The 20,318-nt window shown below is 41.6% G+C and overlaps 1 protein-coding gene across 1 annotated transcript in view; it reads left to right on the top strand.

Annotated features, from left to right (window-relative positions):
* PCDH15 (protocadherin related 15) overlaps positions 1-20,318 on the top strand; it is a 514,059-nt gene that overhangs the window by 43,772 nt on the left and 449,969 nt on the right. The window contains exon 2 of the mRNA XM_030950929.1: positions 4,426-4,503. The gene's annotated coding sequence lies outside the window, so the exon portion shown is untranslated. The remainder of the gene's footprint in view (positions 1-4,425; positions 4,504-20,318) is intronic.

Here is a 20,318-nt window from a genome sequence, read left to right as displayed (position 1 = left end):
GCTGCTCTGGGGTTCTGGGAATATTTACTTTGTGGCCCTGCAGTGGCCTGTGTGTGAGGCAGAGCTGGTGGTGCTCTCTGAGACTGCCCTGCCTCACACAGGGTGGGAATTCCAGGTGATTTTTACCTGCCAGGAGCAGCAACATTAACCCTTGCCTGAGCAGGGACTGGAACACTTTCCTCAGCTGTGACGGTGTTCACAGGGGTTCTTGGATTGGGGAAGAGACAAGGATCTGACTCCATGTTTCAGAAGGCTTGATTTATTATTTTATGATATATATTACATTAAAACTATACTAAAAGAATAGAAGAAAGGATTTCATCAGAAGGCTGGCTAAGAATAGAATAGCAAAGAATCATAACAAAGGTTTGTGGCTGAGCCAGCTGGGCTGTGATTGGCCATTAATTACAAACATCCAACATGGACCAGTCACAGATCCACCTGTTGCATTCCACAGCAGCAGATAATCATTGTTTACATTTTGTTCCTGAGGCCTCTCAGCCTCTCAGGAGGAAAAATCCTAAGGAATGGATTTTTCATGTAAGTCGTCTGCAACACTCAGGTGGTCTCAATGTGCTCTGGGAAATTGTCTTTGCTCCCAAGCATTTCATGCTGAGGACAGTGGGAATTCTTCATAAAGCCCCTCTCACCATGGCCATGCACCTCTCTTTAAGACAGGGCTCATTTTCCAGCTGGCAGGGGGGTCAGAGGGAGCATCAGCACATCCTGGGGTCATCTCTGCATCCTCAGGGCTGGCAGCTCCTGCTGCCAGCATCCTGTAATTAGTGTTTGGGAGCTGAATTATTTAGTGTTCTGTGTTTCATAGCTGCTGAAGGGATGAATTTCATTTGCTGCCTCAGGAGCTGGTTATTCTGTGTCTGAGTAGGTGGATATTCATGGAGAGAGCTCTTCACTCACTGCCCTTGCACAACCCAGATTTGTTTCTCCTATTCAAGAAATAGATTCTCCCTCATGAGGAAGGGAGAACCATGCAAACTGTGTTTAAAGGATGTAAAAAGGGTTGGGTTTTTTTATTGCCTCATCTCACTGGGGAGTGAAAACATTTTTATTATGAAATGCCCCAGTGCCTTATCCCCCCCTCACAATTCCACATCTCCTGGGCTGTTCTGAACAACAGGCTCTTCACAAGTCTGAGATCAATGAAAGAAAGATGTCTGGGATTTTAGTCTTTCACTGATTTGAAGTCTCTCACAGTCACATTAGTTTAAGTAGACACTACAGAAAAGTGAAAAGAAAATCTCTGTGTTAAAGTCACAGATTAACTCTGGATAAAGCATGGGTTTAATTCCAAATCTATTTTATTTCCTACAAGGCCTTAATGTTATTATTTGTAGCTATAAAACCATGGCTGACCTAGAATAGATTATATTTTAATCTCATTAAGAAAAAAAAAATCATTATTTATGATCTTGAATTAATTGGGTGATTAGTTTTGTTTTAAACATGACTTAGGTGACTCTACAGTGACTTTACAAGTGAAAGGTGATCCTGCAGTGTGAGGTCTTAGAAAGGTTTAGCAAAAAATGTTCATTTTATTATACAGTTAAAAGTCACTACAAATGCGAAAATTACATGGAACTTATCTAGATCTTGTTTGCTTTTAGCTTGAAACTGTTTTTTTTTTAAATGTAGCCTTAGTGTAGCACTGTTGTGGTGAGTTTTGGTTTGGTTTTGGTTGGTTTTTTGTGGTCTGGTTTTTGTGCCCATGGTCAAAACCCCTTTCTTAAAGCACAATAAGGAGAAGCCATTTTAGTAAGTTTATTTGGGTTGTGAATCTCATTATGTGTATTCAGTAGGCTGACTCTTCCCTTTTTATTTGTTTTAGAAAAGAGCAGGGCAGATCTTTATTTTTTTTAGTTTTTCAAAACACAGCCATGTCTGTTAAAATTAATTAGAGTTGAAGGTCAGAGTGTCAGTGCTGCTGGAGTTGTTATGACACATTTTTAGGAGCTGAATCTCAGCAGCATTTAGAATCACAATCAGCAAAATTCAGTGAGAGGAGCTGAGGGAGGATGCTGATTAAACTTCTGCTCATGCTGTTGCCCTTGCACTGATTCAAAACACAAAATCACCCTAAAAAGGGCAATATTGCAATATTTATCCTTTCTATGGGCTGGAGATGAAAAGCCCTGAAGGAAAGCAGATGCTTTTGGAAAAGCTTGAGTCAGGAGTGGGACTGGATCCTCATGGGTCCCTGGCAACCCAGCATTCTGTGATTCCAGACAGAAATTCTCCAAATCACCAAAATAAACAACCAAGCAATCCTTTCATTCACTTCCTTTGGCTTGGAATTAAATCCCTGCTGATTTATGAGCACAAAGAAGGTCAGCAGATCAGGAAGGGGCTGGAAGATTGAATTTGAATTTCTCTGATCTCTGAGAGCCCTTGCCTCACCTGAGACCACCCTGCTCTTTTCCTTGTCCAGAAAATCCTTCCTTTTTTCCTCTGTCAAGGACACCAATGAACAAATTGGAAAATCTGAGTTGAGCTAATAATACATGAAAGAAGTTAAAGAATTTTGGCTAATCAAGACAATGTATTTAAATCTTTTATTGCTGAAAGTTAATCTGGTGAGCCTTTATAGGTTTTTGAGCTGGAATGGCAACTGAAAATGAATCATTTTGTATTACAGAGTGTTTCCATGTGGTTGGGAATGGCACAATGCTGCAAGAGCTGTACCGATTCCAGACTTGCTATTTATTTAACATTTGTTTAAAAAATTAGGTTTCTATCAGGAATTAAAAGGATTGCATTAAAATTAGAGATGATTAGGTGAACTGTTATGCCAGTTATGGGAAATTTAAAAATAGCTTCGGGTATAATGAGCAACTTCATTATATTAATGCAAAATATTTTCCTATCATTAAAAAAGTAAAGAACGCTCCAAATGTTAGTTTAGCTCCTGGGGAAAAAAAAAATCAAAATCTTACTCTTTTTTTAGAGCTATTGCTTTGTTTTAAAATGAACTGTTCCCTACAAAGTATTTTCAGAGCATTTCACTGATCTCAGAGAAAATACTCTAAAAAATCATCATCCATCTTGAAGGGAAATAACCATTTAGTTATTTTCAGTCTCTTCCCTCACCACATAATATTAATTTATTAATTGTCAGAAGCAGCTACAAAGCAGTGCTGCTGCACTGCTCCTGCTAATTTTGATTTCCTCAGGAAATGCATTGTTGTTCTCACTTGGACAAAAACCAAAATATGCTTGCTGGAAATAGCTCTGAGATGCACAGATGAGAGGGATTGTCATGGGAACGTTTCATCAGCCATGGCCAGCAGCTCCTGATCCTGCTGTAGTTTCCCTGTGTGCTCTGGGAGAATTCCTTCCCTCCCCGCCCTTCCCAAAGGCAGGAGAGTGAAGCTGTGTCTGACCAGGGGAAACAAGGCCACACACAAAAATAAATAATCTTTTCTTTGGTGGGGTGAGATTGCTTTGTGCCCGAGCACAGACATGCTGAAATCTGCTTTTTGTTCTTATTTTTTTGCCTCTAATATTCCATGGGGACTCCTCAGGAGCAAAGGGCCACCACCAAGTATTCAGGAGGGATTTTGGTGTCATCAAAACTCATTTCCTACCTTGAGTGTTTGCTCACAGCCAGGTCCCCACTACAGGTTTATAAACTTATTTAAGGTTTGTGCAAAAGCAAAAGAAACTCTGCTTCTTGTTCCTTCCTCAGCTTGGTTATAAATGCAGCCAGGGCCCTTCAGGGAGAGTGTCAGGATGTTCCTGCCTTTAAAACTAGGAAAAAGCCTAGGAAAAGCCAAATTAATAAAGATCTTTGGCCCTTGAATTTCTCCTAATTCTAAGTTTTAGAGAGCTTTAGTCACATACCTGCTTGTGCTGTGTGCTTTGCCTCGTCCAAACTCAGTTAGTACAGCATTAAATATTGTCTGTGTGCTTATGAATGTATAGAATAATGGGAGAAATAGAATTATGACAGTGATCCATGGATGTATTTTGGAAATCATACACAAGCACAAGGAACCATCAATCTAGTCCTGCAACAGTTTTCAAATTTATTGTGCTTGTGTAGTGAAAATTTGAAATGAACTCATGTATTTTAAATCACCGTGTTTGGCACAGCTGGGCTTGTTTTGTTGGTGGTGTGGTCAAATGACCTCAGAAAATACTTATTTTGAAGTATATTCCCTCTTGCTGAAATCAAGGCTGTTACTTGAAGGATAGGTAGGAGAATACACTCAAAGGCATTAGTTATAAATCAAACCAATCCTTTCTCTGCCAAGCCTTGATTTATGCACCTCAAATTAACTTTTCCAAACTTGCTGTAATTTATCTCAAACACGGCGCTTCTCAAAAAAAGGGAAATGAAATGTATTTGTGCTGTGCACTCAAGGTAAAATTTCTGAGTCAGTATTAATCAGGAGCAATGTGTTCCAGGATGAAGGGAACGTAATTCAGCACATTCCTTTGGAGCAGCAGTTGTTCTCCTGGCTGACAGAGGGACCAGAAAAAATGGTAAGGAAACTTCTTCTTTTAACTGGAAAGTGTGTCTTCAGTTGTCTCCCTCTCTCTTTTTTCTCTTTATTTCTAATTCATTCCATTAATAATCCAAAAATGCATATTGGGAGTTGTGATGGTGAAGCGTTGAACAGATAAAACAGGTGAAGATTAAATTGTTTAACTGGAATTGTGCAACAGCAAAGAAAGTGTGATGGTTTATTACCTCCAGAGGTATAACTAATGTGTCATTTCTGCTGTTCTGCATGTACAAAAAATAGTTCTGGGGTCTGGGATAGATTTATTATTCTCCATTGATTGCCTCATTCTGTAGCAGGACGTTTCTGGCAGTAAAGCAGCAGAACTGTCACATCCATCATGATGTGTCGGAGATGTGTCAGGGCTGGGGCTCTTTTTTGAACTTTACTGCTCCTGAAAAATGTAGCTGAGCATTATAGGCAGAAGTCTGACATTTCCAAGATGAAAATCAATCTTTTTTTATGTGGTGATTCTCAAAGCAGACTTGAGCTTTGATTGCACAAGAGGTGGTTTCACACATTGGGGGATACAACAGGGACACCAAATAATTTGGGTAACAGATCTGGCAGGTGTTCTGTAATGAATATAAATTGGAGAAATGATCATAGAAAAGATACTTAAGTCAAGATGGCACAGCAAACATTGATCTGCTGCTGTCACAGCTGGGAACCTGAACGTGTTTCTTTTTGGTTCGTGTATTTTCTTGTATTTCTCTTTAAAGCTGTGGGGATTAACCAGGTAAATACAGCATACTGTGAATTTATATCTCATATTATACCATATTTAGTGAGGGGAAAGAAAGAAGAATTGTTAAAATAATTGCTAAAAGCATGAGAAGCAATGAGAGGTCCTAATGTACAGGAAGGGAGGGCAGATGAAACACTTTGGGCTTTAAAATGAATGCTAAAAAAAAAGGTGCAAGTAATCTGTGTAATTGTAAATACCTTGGAAAAAGAAAAGTCATTGTGTCAGAGCTCCAGGGGCTCAGCACCTGGGCACTATGGTGCTATTAGAGACAAAAAAGGATATTTTTGTGCTGGTGGCTGTGACTAGAGGCAGAAACCTCAGGAGAAGGGCACCACAGAGCCACAAACAGCCAGACAAGCAGAAATTTTTAGATGCTGGGAGTGTGACGATAAAATATTTTGATGTTGGTTTGTTTCCCAGGGAAGATGTTTGGAAGTAATGAGCAGAGCAGTCTTGTTTTCTCATATTCTTTATTCAAGGAAATATCTAAAGAAATAAGATGATGGTGTCATACTCAGTTGTCCCCTTCCAAGAGGAAGGAGCATGGAAATTCCATGTAGTAGCCACTTTCAAAGATCAGTTCATCAGTAGCTATTGAAATCAGGAGGTTTCAGCTTGGTTGTTTGTCAATTTAGCCACTCAAGTGTGGGCTGATTTTCCCCACAAATAATGCCCTGTCAGCCACAAGCCACTGACTCAATTTTGTTAAGGAGTTTAGCAAGGCATGAAATGCATAATTAGGGGAGGAACAGTTTCATCCCTTGGAGTTTCTAACAATTATTTAATTTAGGACAAACAACCAAAGTCCCTAGAGCACATGAGTAGTCTGAAGTTTAAACAAGATGACAGCTTAGATGGATCAATAATTTCTCATCCCTACAGTTACTAATAATAAGGTGAAGAGAGAAATATTGGCTATTTCCAAGCTAAAGGCACAGAGAGGAGCAAATCCACTCCACTCCAGAGTGGACTCCATTAACACAAATTGCCTTAGCCCATTAAGCCTCAGCACTGAGCTGCTTTAAGTTTTGTTTCTAGAAGTCTGGAAGCCAAGGAATTAAACCCCACCTGAGTTCTAAAAGCATGTTGTCTGAGCCTTAATAGAATGACACTTTGTTCTTACTTCTGTGTCTCCAGTCATGCAGGAAATTAGAGGACTGGCTTCTTCCTGCAGACTTTGGGTTTCAGGCTTCAGGCTCAATTTGGCAGTTTATATTGCTCAAATTGGCTTGTAAATGAGATATTTGTTTCTAAAGTATGACTGGTATCAACTTGCTTACAAATACTTACACCGTGGGCATGCCTCTCATTTGATTCTGTAATTATATGATGGTTTTTCTTGTCAAGAGAGCTCGGAAACTTAATATTGATTTATGTTCCTGAGTTTCTGAAACTGCAATGTGTCATTGTTGAGCATAATTTAGAGTGGCCTTTTTTTCCTCCCCTCTAATCTTGTACGTGCCAAGCTTGAGCTCATTTGGGCCTGGAATGATCTCAAAAATCATTTAACCCTTGTGGGGGTGTGGTGACAGCGGCATGGATGATGATGATGATGTCATTGAGGTGTCTGATTTCTTTATGGTTATCTGAAATGATATTTTCAGTCAAGGCTTTGAATAAATGAGAATTATTAACATTCCAGTCTCTTGGGTGTCCTGGGGGGCTTTATCTTCTCCTGGCACAGCAGGAGGTGGACATGGATGCTCTGCTTGCCTGTGTCCCAAAGTCAGCCAGACCTTGAAGGGAGGTGTCAGTGCCTTCTCAGTAAAGTGAGTTCCTCAATGATGCCCAAAATGTTCTTAAAATTAAAATTTAAAAATGGCAGGTTTTGATGGAATAGAACCTCAAATGATCAGTCTGTCTTGATGAGCTAGGGAAAAGAAAAAAGGTAAAAAATCAAAAAATCAAGGGACTATCTTCCAACCCAATCCATTCTGGGACTCTATAATTCCATGATTAGTAGATTCTGTGTTGAAATAATACATTAAGGGGCAACTACATTTAAGGAACACAGTGGGATGTTTGTTTTCTGTCAGGCTTTTCCCTTGTATTTGCATTCCAGACCATCTATAGAGCCCAGGCAAACTTAAGTCTGTGCCCTAAAATCTCTGTTGAAACCACTGCATCACAATTCCCCCGTTCAAAGGAGACTGCCATTGAGCTGATATATTTAACATGCAGATAAATAAATAAACAAACCCAGTCCATATTTTCAATTCATTTTCATAGCAAAACTAAAGTCATGATGGCGAGAATTGATTTCAGCTTTTGCATTAATAAATTGATGGGAATATTTTGAACATCAAATATTCCTGGAATTTGTTCTGAAGCATGATGGTTTGAAAGACAGTTTTTGGGATGTGGAAATGAATTTTTGATACATGTGGACATTGTGATCAGAGCTCTCAGTTTCCCAGGATGAAATGAAAATGAGGAGCTGATGTGGATCAGGTGGACTCTCTGTCATGGATACTTCCAGTCCCTGACCTGGGATCACACAAGAAAAAGTGGGATGTGGGAGTTTGGGCTATTTGATGTAGGAATTTGGCTATTTGGAAGTGTGGGATGTAGGCAGGAGTTTGGGTTGTTTGGTTTCATTTGCATTGGGAGATTTTTTTGGTTAGCTCAGTGTTAACCGTTCACATTTATTCAGCTCAGTATGAAGCGTTGAGGTTTCAGGACTGCTGTGCTCACCCCACAAAGTTTCTTGAGCTGGGAGAGGATAATTCCTGTCAGCTGGAAGGTTTGAGTGGCTCAAACAACACAACTGCTCTGAGGGCTGCTTGCTGGTGGGATTGAGGGCAGGGGTGGATTGCAGTTTTAAGAGGAACATCACAAGTGAGAAGGAATCCTGGTGAGGTGGGCAAAGCTCATGGAGTATTCCCAACCTCCTCCTCATGGGGACAACCCTGGGAAAGAAAAATTGTTAAAATAACTGCTAAAAGCATGAGAAGCAATGAGAGGTCCTAATGTCCAGGTAGAGAGGGCAGATGAAACACTTTGGGCTTTAAAATGAATGCTAAAAAAAGAGGTGCAAGCAATCTGTGTAGTTGTAAATACCTTGGAAAGAAAGAAAAGTCATTGTGTCACAGCTCCAGGGGCTGGGCACTATGGTGTTATTAGAGACAAAAAAGGGCGTTTTTGTGCTCGTGGCTGTGTCTAGAGGCAGCAGAAACCTCAGGAGAAGGGCACCACAGAGCCACAAACGAACGGACAAGCAGAAATTTTTAGATGCTGGGAGTGTGATGATAAAATATGATGTTTGGGTTTGATGTTGGGTTGTTTCCCAGGGGAGATGTTTGGAAGTAATGAGCAGAGCAGTCTTGTTTTCTCATGTTCTTTACTCAGGGAACTATCTAAAGGAATGAGATGATGGTGTGATGCTCAGTTGTCCCCTTCCAAGAGGAAGGAGCATGGAAATTCCATGTAGTAACCACTTTCAAAGATCAGCCCTGGGTCTCTCAACCCTGGGACTGTTCATTTATTTGCTATTTCACGAGTGGAGCAGCATTTCTGTTCCTTCACAGCCTGACTGGTGTCAGAGAGGGGTGTTTGTCATCAAGTTTTGTCCTTGTGGAGGGAGCCAAATTGGTGCATTGGTCAGAGGGGCACGTAGCTGAGGGGAAGTGTTCTGCTGAGCAGCTTTGGCCAGATAAAACAGACCTCCTGCTGGAGTGCTAGCCTTGTGCAATGTTCCTTCCTAGCTGTTCACAGGTGGGAAGTGCAGGATGTACACCAGCAGTGATATCTGTTCAGTTTTTCTACCTAAAGCCCCCTCCCGGACGTGCCTTTAATTCTGAACTGTCTCCATCTGTGATAAAATCACGTTAATTGCTCATATTTCTGTGTTCACTTTGCTCTGAAACAGAATAAATTTTCTTTGTGCCATGGCACAGCATTCTGGAACAAACAGAAATCCAGGATGTGTAGAGTTTGTGTCATCACAGGAGATCTTTGAAGCACAGGCCGAAGCAGCAGAAGTGTTCTGCGCTCACTGGGGGTGCATTTGTGCCTTGAGGATTGCAAAGAGAGGATGTTTTCCCATCCTGCACTGACAGAATTGCTGGCAGAAATATGTAGGGTGGGTCAGGTGTCTATTCAGTGATGCTGTCACCATTTAAGTTCATTTAGGAGGCAGTGTGAGCCAGCGGGGGCCCCTTGCTACCTGCTGTAAACAAGGGGGAGTGTTGGGTTTTCTTTCACCTGCCCACAACAGCTTTTCTGCAGCAGCACCATCCAAATCCCATCATATATGTGTCCATGGAGTGGTTTTGGAGCTGTTTACACTTCCAAAACACACTATCAGAGGTGTGGAGGAAGGGAAGGGGTTCTGTTGCCCCCAGTGCTGTTTTGGGACAGAAGGGGTGGATTGTGAAGAACAACCCAAAGCTTCCATGGTGTCATTTACCTGTTCTTGGAGAAAATTTGTGTGGGGCACTTGATTGTGGACCTAGAAGGCCAATGGGGTGGCCATGGGGTGGCCACAGGCCCAGGGCAGGGCCCTGCTGAGGGACCCCAAGGGCTGTGTCCAGCTCTGGGTCCCCAGTCCTGGAAGGACATGGAGGGGCTGGAGCGTGTCCAGGGCAGGGAACGGAGCTGGGGAAGGGGCTGGAGCCCCAGGAGGGGCTGAGGGAGCTGGCAAGGGGCTCAGCCTGGAGCAAAGGAGGCTCAGGGGGACCTTGTGGCTCTGCACAACTCCCTGCCAGGAGGGGACAGCCAGGGGGGATCGGGCTGTGCTGCCAGGGAACAGGGACAGGACAAGGGGAAAGGGCCTCAGGCTGGGCCAGGGGAGGCTCAGCTTGGCCAGCAGCAGGAATTTCTGCATGCAAAGGGTGCTCAGGCCTTGGCAGGGGCTGCCCAGGGAGCTTTGCAGTGCCCAGCCCTGCAGGTGTCCCAGGAAGGGCTGGAGGTGGCACTCAGTGCTCTGGGCTGGGGACAAGGTGGGCACTGTGACCACTGGGAGGGATTTTCCAGCCTCACTGGTTTTTGACTCTACAGCAGGGCTTCTGTGGCAATGAGGAGCTTGGTTTTCACAAGTGAAAACAAATAATGTGTTTTCAAAAGACAAAAATAGTTCCAGATGTGGGCTCAGTATTAAAATCCTGAAATGTGTTTTCCTGTTCCTTCAATGCAGAGAAGCTTCCGCCTTTTGATGGCGCCTTTACATCTTAATAATTTCTGAATTTTACTTGAGTTTTTCTTCAAGAACAAGTTGGATGGGGCCCTGAGCAACCTGTTCTAGACATTGACATCTCTGCTCCTGGCAGGGAGGTGGAATAGGAGATTTTTCAGGTGCCTTCCAACCCATTCCAGGATTCTATGATTCTAGTCTAGTGTTCCATCTTAGCAGAGAATAGCTGGTGAGTCAGAGGTAAATATTGCCAAGCATTCCATATGCCACAGTGGAATAATTTATGCTCAAAACAGGCTTGTGGATAGATAAAGATCTCATTTTTGAAGTCACAGCTCCTTCTCTCAGTAAATTGGGGGGTGAAGGGGGGTGTAAATCCCCAGCTGGAGAAACAGGTTGTGCAATTTGCTTGGGTTTGGGGGGCATTGCTGCATAGACAGCTCTGCCCACACAGTCACTGACTGGTGCCATGGAGTAGCAGATACACTTTTCCATCTCTTTTCTTAACCCAACAGATTTGTGTTATCAAACCTATTTAAAAAAATGTCTTGTCGCTAATGTTAATGAATGTTTCTGATTCCTTCAAGGTTACAAGGACATGGTTTCAAAGTATGAATCAGTCTGTTGAGGGTTGTCTCAAAATTGGATGGAGATTTTGTCTGTTTTGAAATTCAAAAATCTCTTAAATTTGTCTAAATTTATATATTAAATATATATGTGTATTTAGCATTAATGTTATTAAATATATTTGCTTAATATATTTTGCATAGAGAGTTTAAATATTGACTGACCAAATACACCCTCAGACTCCCTGCCATGGTATCTTAGAGAAGACTAACTTAAAACTTCATTTAGTCCCAGTTTTTATAAAGGATGAAAAGAAAAACAGCTTTTTCTGTGCCTGATGTGAAATTCCCTGCATTGCCTCAGCTTGAGGTTTACTGATTTCCACATCTGTGATGTCAGGGCTGGAGACAGGCACCTCATCCCAACAGTCCTGCAGCATTGTGACACCAGGGAAGGTTCAAATCAGATATTAGGGGAAAATACTGGAATCCAAAATGCAGGGAACTCTCAGAACTTTGGGCCTGGAAGCCAAAACTTAGAATTAAATACAGGATTTGAGACCTTGGAAAAGGCTTCCAAACTTAGGCACTAGAAGTAAGAAGGTGGATTTATAGTTTAAAGCAGAGACATGTTAAGCTAAGTAGAGGAAAGTTTAGAGTTTTAGAGTTAAAGATATAGGAAAAAAATAATTTTAGAGGTAAACAAGGGATTTAGAATGCAGTACTGGAGGTTTGTGTGTCATAACAGTATTGGCTAAGAAAGCTTACATGTAGCACGAGTCCATAAGATGAAATATTTAAGGATTGGATCAAAAACATAAATATCCTTGTTGGCAGTGTTTTATTGGTCAATAAATCCTTAAAAGGTCTTGTAACCAAGGGTCTTGTGACCTTCTGAACCATGCTGTAACAATGTGAGCCCAACTCACCCTTCCTGCTTATGTAGAAGATAAGTAAAATAAATCACAGCATCAAAAACAATTCAGAGGTCCTATCTTGAATTCCTTCTAAAATTCCCCACAAGTGAATTATCAGCAAAAAAACTCACTGGAAGGGAGTGGTGAGGCACTGGAATGAGTTGTCCAGGAAGGTGGTGGAGTCACCATCTCTGGAAGTGTTCTGAAGTTTTCTGGCTGTGGCCCTTGGGATGTGGTTTAGGGGTGATGCTGGTGGTGCTGGGGAGCAGCTGATGGCCTTGAAGATCTCTCCCAGCCTGGATGACTCTGGGATTCTGGAAGCCATGGCATGAACTTGTCAGGTTTAATTTGGGTTAATTTCTTCAGCTCCCAGGAGATCTGCTGTGTGTCTGGGTGGCTCTGCTGGTGCCAGACTGATTTCCACACTCAGACAAGGAAAAGTTACAAATTGCAGTGTAAATCCTGAGCAGCTACTGAATCTGTACAGCTCCCAGATGATCCCAGTGATCAGGCCACTGGAAATACTGGGTAAGCAAGCTTTTCCTTCAGTTTCTCAGGCAGCCAAGTGATTGTGCCAAGCAAAGCAATGTTTTTAGGAGCGTGATTTCTCAAGGGCTCTAATTGCTGTGTGCTGAGCAAGGGGGATATTGGATGTAATGCTAAGACTGCTTATTTATAAATTAATGTTATCTATTCAAAATTAGTGTTGAAGAGGGCTGATTGCCATTCCAGTCAGTGGTAATATGTTCCTTGAGAAGTCGTTAGTCATACTTTAGTTTTTCATTAAGTTGCTTATTTTGGTGTGGTTTTTTTTCTTTCCCCAAGTGAAAAATTTTCTTCATATTTGAAGTTCAGCTTCCCCTGAGTTTAACCAATGACCCAATGCTTTGTGTGTTAAGCATTGGAATGAGCTGCCCAGGGCAGTCCTGGAGTCATCATCCTGGAAAAGCTCAAAAACTAAGAGGATGGGGTTTTTTCTGGTGTGGTTTAGTGGCTGTGATGGGATTTGGTGGAAGGCTGGACTGGATGATCCTGGAGGTCTTTTCCAGCCTTATTGATTCAATCATTGCATGGCTGTGGCAGCACTTGAGGGGATTTTAGAGCTGTTAGGTTTTCTGTTTGCGTTTCTTTCCTTCCCTTGCAGTGCAGACACAAAGCTGAGGCAAAGCCCAGCCTAAAGTGGATCACTCAGTCTTCTTCCTGACAAAAGGGTGAAGAGAGCATAGCAGGAAAAAAGGCCTTGCTGCACTCATATCTTCTGAAGCTGCTGCTTCTCTTCAAACTGGAATGTTTTCTATTTAAATATTTCTCTTCATTGCTTGTGGTCACTGCAGCTCTCCTTACATGGGGGCATTCACCAGGATGAATCACGAAAGCTCAAACTACTTTAAAGTAGATTATCTACTTGTGCTGTGGAGAAAAAATACCCATCTTTAATCAAATTACACATTATCTTTTGTTGCAGGCAAGTAGCTCCTCAGAAGAGATAGAGGTTGGAAAGATTATTAAAAAAAAACTATTCAGCTGCAGTCCATGGTCATGTTTAAGACCAGGCTGTGGTTCAGAGCCCAGTAAATCTTGACTCTCATCCTGTTAAACCTGGCAGCAATTGGATTTACACTTCCCAAGATCAGGAAAAAATTAATTCAGAGAGAAGTAATGGTGTACATCCATATATTATGTCACATATATTATATTATATCCTGTATATTATATTAAAAATGTGATAGCAGGGAGAAGAAGAGCAAGCATGTGGTGGTGTATGAGCACAGAGACTGAAGCAAGTATGAAATAATGGAAATTATGAAAACAGACAAAATCCATCCTAAAAACAAAAAAAAAGCAGTGCTGGAAATTAGGTTACCAGCATTGCCTTGATTCACTGAGTTGCCCGTGGTCAAAACATTCAAGTCCAATATTTAACCACCTAAAACTGGACATAAATGAAAGAAATACCTGATACCTAGCTAGCAATTTTATTTTTCTCTAAGTGCAACCAATGCAACCTAAAGTCTTTTAACCCCAAGGTGTTTTCTATTGAAACACGTGGGCAGGGATGTTCAAGTGCAAGTAACTTCCATCAGTGTGTGGGTAGAGAGAATTCCCTGCCAATTGCTCTTAACCAGGCAGGGGTTTAATACTCTATTAAGGGATGAAATGAAAGTGCAGGAGAACACCTGAAAAAACCACAGATGGCTGCCAGAGAGAAGCAGATATATGTCTGAGTGTCAACTATTTCCTGCAGGTTTCCCGGAGGTGAGATGGAGATGGACACATCTGTAGCTCAGGTGTGGCAGTTTGGGGCAGAATCAGGGCACTAAAGGCAGGGAACTCCTTTCTCCTGCTGCACAGTTTTCCTAAAAACCCTCTAGGTTGTGATCTGGTAGGGAAAAAATGGTCAAGGAATGGAATATGTTCCTTTTTTGTATGAGTTTTCCCAAATTGTCTTGGTTAACAAATCAAGGACTGTGTGTGTGTTGATTTTTAAAGAGAGAAACTCTTTGCCTCCTTGAGGCTGAAACTCTGTGGTCAGGTGGAAAATGGAGCTCCTGTCACTAAGGCTGTTTTGTTTCAGTGTAGATATTGAAATATAAGAGACCAACTTTGTAACATAAAATTATCAGGTTAATCTGTCAATTAGACAAGTGGAGTGCCCATCCCTGGAGGTGTCCAAGAAAGGTGTGGACAGGGCACTCAGTGCTCTAGGCTGGTGACAAGGACTCCACTGGAGTCCTTTTTCAACCTAAATAATTCCATTATTCTGAATCCATTTGCTGCTCCTTCTCCTTTTAAAATTTTTTAACAATGTAATTTATTTCTGGAATATTTATTTTATAAAATCTGTGCACATTTTCCTTTATCATCTCCTGGCATTTAACAAATTCCATGGGGTATAGACACCACTTAGCTCCTCACAAAATTGGAGCTATTTTAGGGTATTTTGGTTATTAAAGAGCTCTGGTTTGGAGGAAATACAATGATTACAGAAGCCTCTGATGTTTCAAGGAAATGAAAGTACAATATGAGCAGTCTTTTCTGATAAAGCTGGAAAATGACTCAAAATGGTTTGAGCCAGAAATGTATAAAAATGACAAGATTTTCTGGGGCTTGTGATTTTGGTGGCCTCTCTTTATCTGATGTTATTTGGTGTGACAGTTGGTGTGTCCCTGTGTCATGTAATCAACTTGTGGCATTTATTTATTCATTTGAAATAGAAGCATTTTTCAGGATTTATAATCTGTCACGTTTTAAATCCAATAATGCTCTTTATTTACCCCTGGGTTTCTATGTCTTCATGCCACTCAATTTTTGTCTCTGATTGCCTCATCACCTCAGATGTGTGAAGTTTTCAGTCTTGAAGAGAGAGAACTTTTGACCATGAGCTATAATTTACTGGGCAAAAGTTCTGGAAAAAAAATCTCTCATCCTCAATTCTGTAATCAAGGCCTGTATTTTACTAAATCACACACTCAAGTACAAACATGCAAAAATAACTGTGTGTAACAGATTGATGAGTGTGTTAAATGAAAGATTTTAGCTGTAATTGTGTCCAAAAGACTTTTTGATAATGAGTTCTTGGTTACCTGCTGAACTTTCAGGTGTGTGGTAAAGTAGAGTTTATCACAATCAAAAATCCCAATCTATTTTGAAGTACCTAAGGATTTTTTTCTTCAAATTTATAATCTTGTTGTGATCTATCACAGGAAATTTGAGCACCTGGAGTTAACAGGATGAGACCAAGGGAATATGAAAGGAAGGGGGACAGGGGACATAAAATCAGAATATGTGATGAAAATAACTGCAATTAGGCAGAAAAATAAAAGGGGAAATTGCATGTGATTATAGAAGAAAAATGGTTTAAAATCAGAATAAACTCTCACCCAAGAAGTCCCTGACCTGCAAACTTTTGGAAGCCAGGAGTTTTTTTGGGTGAAACAAAAGCAATTTTCTCACAGGAATTTTCCACTGAAAGGATTCTCACCTGATTTTCTGTGGTCAGAGTCTGAATCACACAAACAGTGGGAGACAATGAATGGAAAAATAAACTTAGCCATTGATGTAGGGGTTGCTTAGGGGGAGATCTATATGCAAACCAAACTGGTAACTAAAGCAGAAGCTAAATAACAGAATAGATGGAGTAATAGAAAAAGTAATTTGCATTATGAAATCAAGAGTAAATTAGGAGTGTTTGTTTAAATGACAAATGCAGGCATTAGATCGAAGGGAAAAACCTGAAACAAAACATTCCTTGAAGGAAGCAATCAGTGTTGGGCTTAAGCACCCATGAATTGTTTTGGCTCCTGCAGTTTCATGCCTTGGGAAATCTTTTCCTTTTCAGATAATCAGGAGCAGCCTTGGCTGTAGTGTCACAGTGCAAGAGCACCTCCTGCATGCAGGAACTCCAGGGAGACCCATTTCTGTTTCCCTACAGAAGTTTCCAAAATTCCTACAAAAACCCCAGCCAAACTGCTGAACCAATGCCCATCATTTTTTCTTCATTTTTTTTTTCACTCTGCATTTTCTGATCTGAGACAAAGCTTTTCCCTCTCTTATTTAAGTTGGAATTTGATCCTTTAGGGAAGACCTTGGCTGCACAGATCAGTGTCTGGGTTTGAGGGCAGCTCCACAGTGAGAAGTACAAGGAAAAGGGAGTTAAAAGGACCAGCAGATCTCTGACCCTGTGGTTGATCATGAGGGCAGGTGAGGAGCTTTATCCAGCACAGGTGACTTTGAACCGAGATCCTGGGATTTATTTTCACAGGTCCAGAAGGGAGGGGAACATTCAGGGCCTGATGGCAAATCTCAATCATCTCTTCATTCTTTTCATTTTGGAAAGCATAACGTTTTCTCCTCTACCTGTCAGGTTCTGTGTAGTTAATGCTGTTTTCCTGTTCTCTCAGCTCCCACATCTCTTCCTTCCCATGTCTCCAAGTTTGAAGGAATTTATTATTCTACTAAAAAGGCAAAAAAAAACCCCTGGTTTTCCTATGACAGCAGAAACATCAGCTGTGGCTTTGCTTGAAAACTAGTGCATCATTTCCTGAGAATGGATTTAAACGTTCCCATTCCAGACCTCTCTGGGAGCAAGGTCTGGTCTAGTGGAAGATGGCAGGAGGGTTGGACTGGAGGGTCTTTACAAATTCACATATAGGACTTGTTGGACTGGAGGGTCTTTACAGTTTACTCACAGGATTTGTTGATGTTTCAGGATTATTGGTAGATGGCATTCCTGGGTCACACTCCCCAAAGATTTACAGCTGACTGGGTGTAAATAATGGCAGGTTACTGGGCATGCTGACTGCAGCATATATTTTCTAAAATACACATCAGTGTGGGGTTTTTTTTTCAGCTTAATATGCAGTTTTGTTTTTTTGCTCTTCCCAAAATTTGGTTAATATGATAGCTTGGTACCTTTAAACCATTCTAGGACTCAAACAGGTCCCCATTCCAGCCATCCTTGTCTTCTCCTCAGAGGCCACAGGAGGCATCACTGGAATCAGAGGTGTCTGTCAAGAAGTCTTTGGAAATCAGTGGAACGCTTGGAAGTGTTTTGAGTTGTCAAATACCAGCTGCAGACATGCAGTGGGACCACTGCTGGATCCATAAAAATGATGTTTTCAGTGCTGCTGAGTTTGGAGATTGTGTGCAGGATCTGGGAAACCATTTAGGACTTTAAACCATTCTAGGACTCAAATAGGTCCCCATTCCAGCCATCCTTGTCCTCTCCTCAGAGGCCGCTTGGCTGCCTCAGGAGGCACCACTGGAATCAGAGGTGTCTGTCAAGAAGTCTTTGGAAATCAGTGGAACGCTTGGAAGTGTTTTGAGTCAAATACCAGCAGCAGACATGTGGTGGGACCACTGCTGGATCCATAAAAATGATGTTTATGATGTTTTCAGTGCTGCTGAGTTTGGATGTTGTGTGTAGGATCTGGGAAACTGCTGGATGGATTCTGCACTTCCATTCCCCAGCTGAGGGGTTAGGAACAGCTAACCCTGTTCAAAGGCTTCAGTGGGTGTGCCATCGACACATGGCAGCAGTGGATTTTTGCAGGAAATCTTCTTAGAATGGGGGCTTGAATTGGTGTGGTTTTGTAGACAAGTGACAGACATCAAAATGAGATCACAGCAGATTTCACAGCAGAGCTGTGCTCCTCTGGTGCAGGACAGCAGTGAATCCCTTCCTGCTGTGAAGATTTACTGGGAATGTGTGGTTAGAAGGGTTTCACATGTGCAAGCACCCTGAGTTTGAATCTCCCACTTCAGGCAGGGCTGTCTCCACCTGCTTGCTCTCATGTCAGAAGAATTCTGGTGTGTTATTGAAAGAGCTGTAGTTGCAATAACAGAAAAGTTTTTGCCTGTGGACAGAATAGGAATGTCAGTGGTAAAATGGACTTGGTTCTCCAGCCAGATCTCTGTTCTCTTCCTTTGCACACTGTGTTTTAGGCTCCAGGGGCCACATTTTCAGAGAATATAAATTCATATCCTTCCCATGGGGCTTTGATGACTTACAAAGATCAGCTGTTTTATGAACTTAGCTGAGTATTTTTGGTCTTTTGAGGGTTGTGTCACAGCCTTATCATTTCTTGTCATCATGTTTTGCATGGGTTCTGTTTCTGAGGGAAGTTTATGTGACACTTGGGGACGTGGTTTGGTCATGGCCTTGGCAGTGCTGGGTAACAGCCGGACTCAGTGATCTTGGAGTTTTCCACCCTAAATAAATAACAATTCCAGGTGGAAGCACACCAGATTAAACTCCCAGATTCTCATTGTCAGACTGGCTTACTTTGATGTGTGCTACAATTTACTCACAGGCTTTGTTGATGTCTCAGGATTATTGGTAGATGGCATTCCTGGGTCACACTCCCCAAAGATTTACAGCTGACTGGGTGTAAATAATGGCAGGTTACTGGGCATGCTGACTGCAGCATATATTTTCTAAAATACACATCAGTGTGGAGTTTTTTTTCAGCTTAATATGCAGTTTTGTTTCTTTGCTCTTCCCAAAATTTGATTAATCTCATAGCTTGGTACCTTTAAACCATCCCAGCAGCTCAGACAGATTGCAGATGCTAAACCTTATGTTCACCTCATAAAAATATTACTGAAAATTATTGGCAACACCTGACTTGAATGTAGCTGTATCTTGGTCTGTTTATATTCTGTGAAACTCAGTGGGATCTAGAAAAGAAAAATCTATGAAATGCATAATCAGTAGTTTTTGAAGTTAAGAGCACCAGCATGGGCATCTACCCTTATGCTTGCTTTCTTGTTGTTTTTTTTTTTTTATTCTTTTTTCATAAGTTACTGCTGAGTGGGAAGGATTTCCAACCCCTTTCAGACAGGGCCAAAAATACCATTTACTTGTTTCTCAACTCAAATATCTTCTGATTTGCCTTCCCTTGTCATGGTTTTTATCCATTGCTACACAGACTGCTCATCCTTAGGGATATATTGGTCTATATCCACTCAGTTCAAGTTGGAATTGCTCCCCACCCATCAGGAAACTTCCTGTGTGCTGATCCCACCCCAAACAAGCTCCATCCTTCTGTATATTTACCTCTTGCCATTGTGTAGGAACAGGTGACCTTCAAAGAGGAAAAAGAAATCTTCATTTGGACAGATCATCCCACATAAAATATGGGGCTGTTCTGTGGTGGTGTTGTCCATGTTCTGTGGTGCAAAGAATTGGGTGAACTCAGGAATTGGGTGAATTTCTGTCAATTTGTGTTTGTGCAGAGCTTTGTAGTGTGATCCCCATCCCTGGAGGTTTCTCAAGGACATGGAGAGGTGGCTCTAGGGGACAGGAGTGGCAGTGCTGAGGGGATGGATTTGCTGATCCTGGAGGGCTTTTCCAATCCAAACCATTCTGTGGTTCCATGATTAATGATCTCTAACAAGTCGAGGGCTTTATTTCTGAACACACAACATGGTGCTTGTAAAACTTTATAGAGGTGTCAGTAGCTTTGCTGGCTTGGGGAAGGTTGTTGTTTTTTTGTTTTTTTTTTGCAACAGTGGCCACACTGTTAATATGGATCATTTAAAGGTTCATTAAATCTGCTTCCTGGGGCCTTGATAACACAGTGCTGGCAGGGAAGAACAACAACTGTGATTTCCTACAGTTGTCTTGAATAACGTGTTTCTATGGTATTTGCTGGAATGTTGGGTTGCCAAAATGGAGGGAAGTACCCCCAGAGAGCTGGGGTGTGTCTGTAGCTCTTTAAAATAAATCCCTCCACTCTCCTGCCCCTCAGTGAGGTTATCACTACATTACATTACTGAAGTGATAATGGCTATCACTTATTTAAAGGAAGCTGGTATGAAAAAGCTGATCTGTTGGGAGCTTGGAGAATTCTAATTGACAAAATCAATAAGCTCCCAGCTAGAGTAGCACCTCTCTTTTTTTCATTTCCCACAATTGCATAGCAGGGAGTG

The sequence above is a fragment of the Camarhynchus parvulus genome, chromosome 6 (genome assembly GCF_901933205.1).
Source record: "Camarhynchus parvulus chromosome 6, STF_HiC, whole genome shotgun sequence".
Lineage (NCBI taxonomy): Eukaryota > Metazoa > Chordata > Aves > Passeriformes > Thraupidae > Camarhynchus > Camarhynchus parvulus.
Note: the sequence above shows the minus strand (reverse complement) of the source record. Positions and strands in the feature narration are given on the sequence as shown.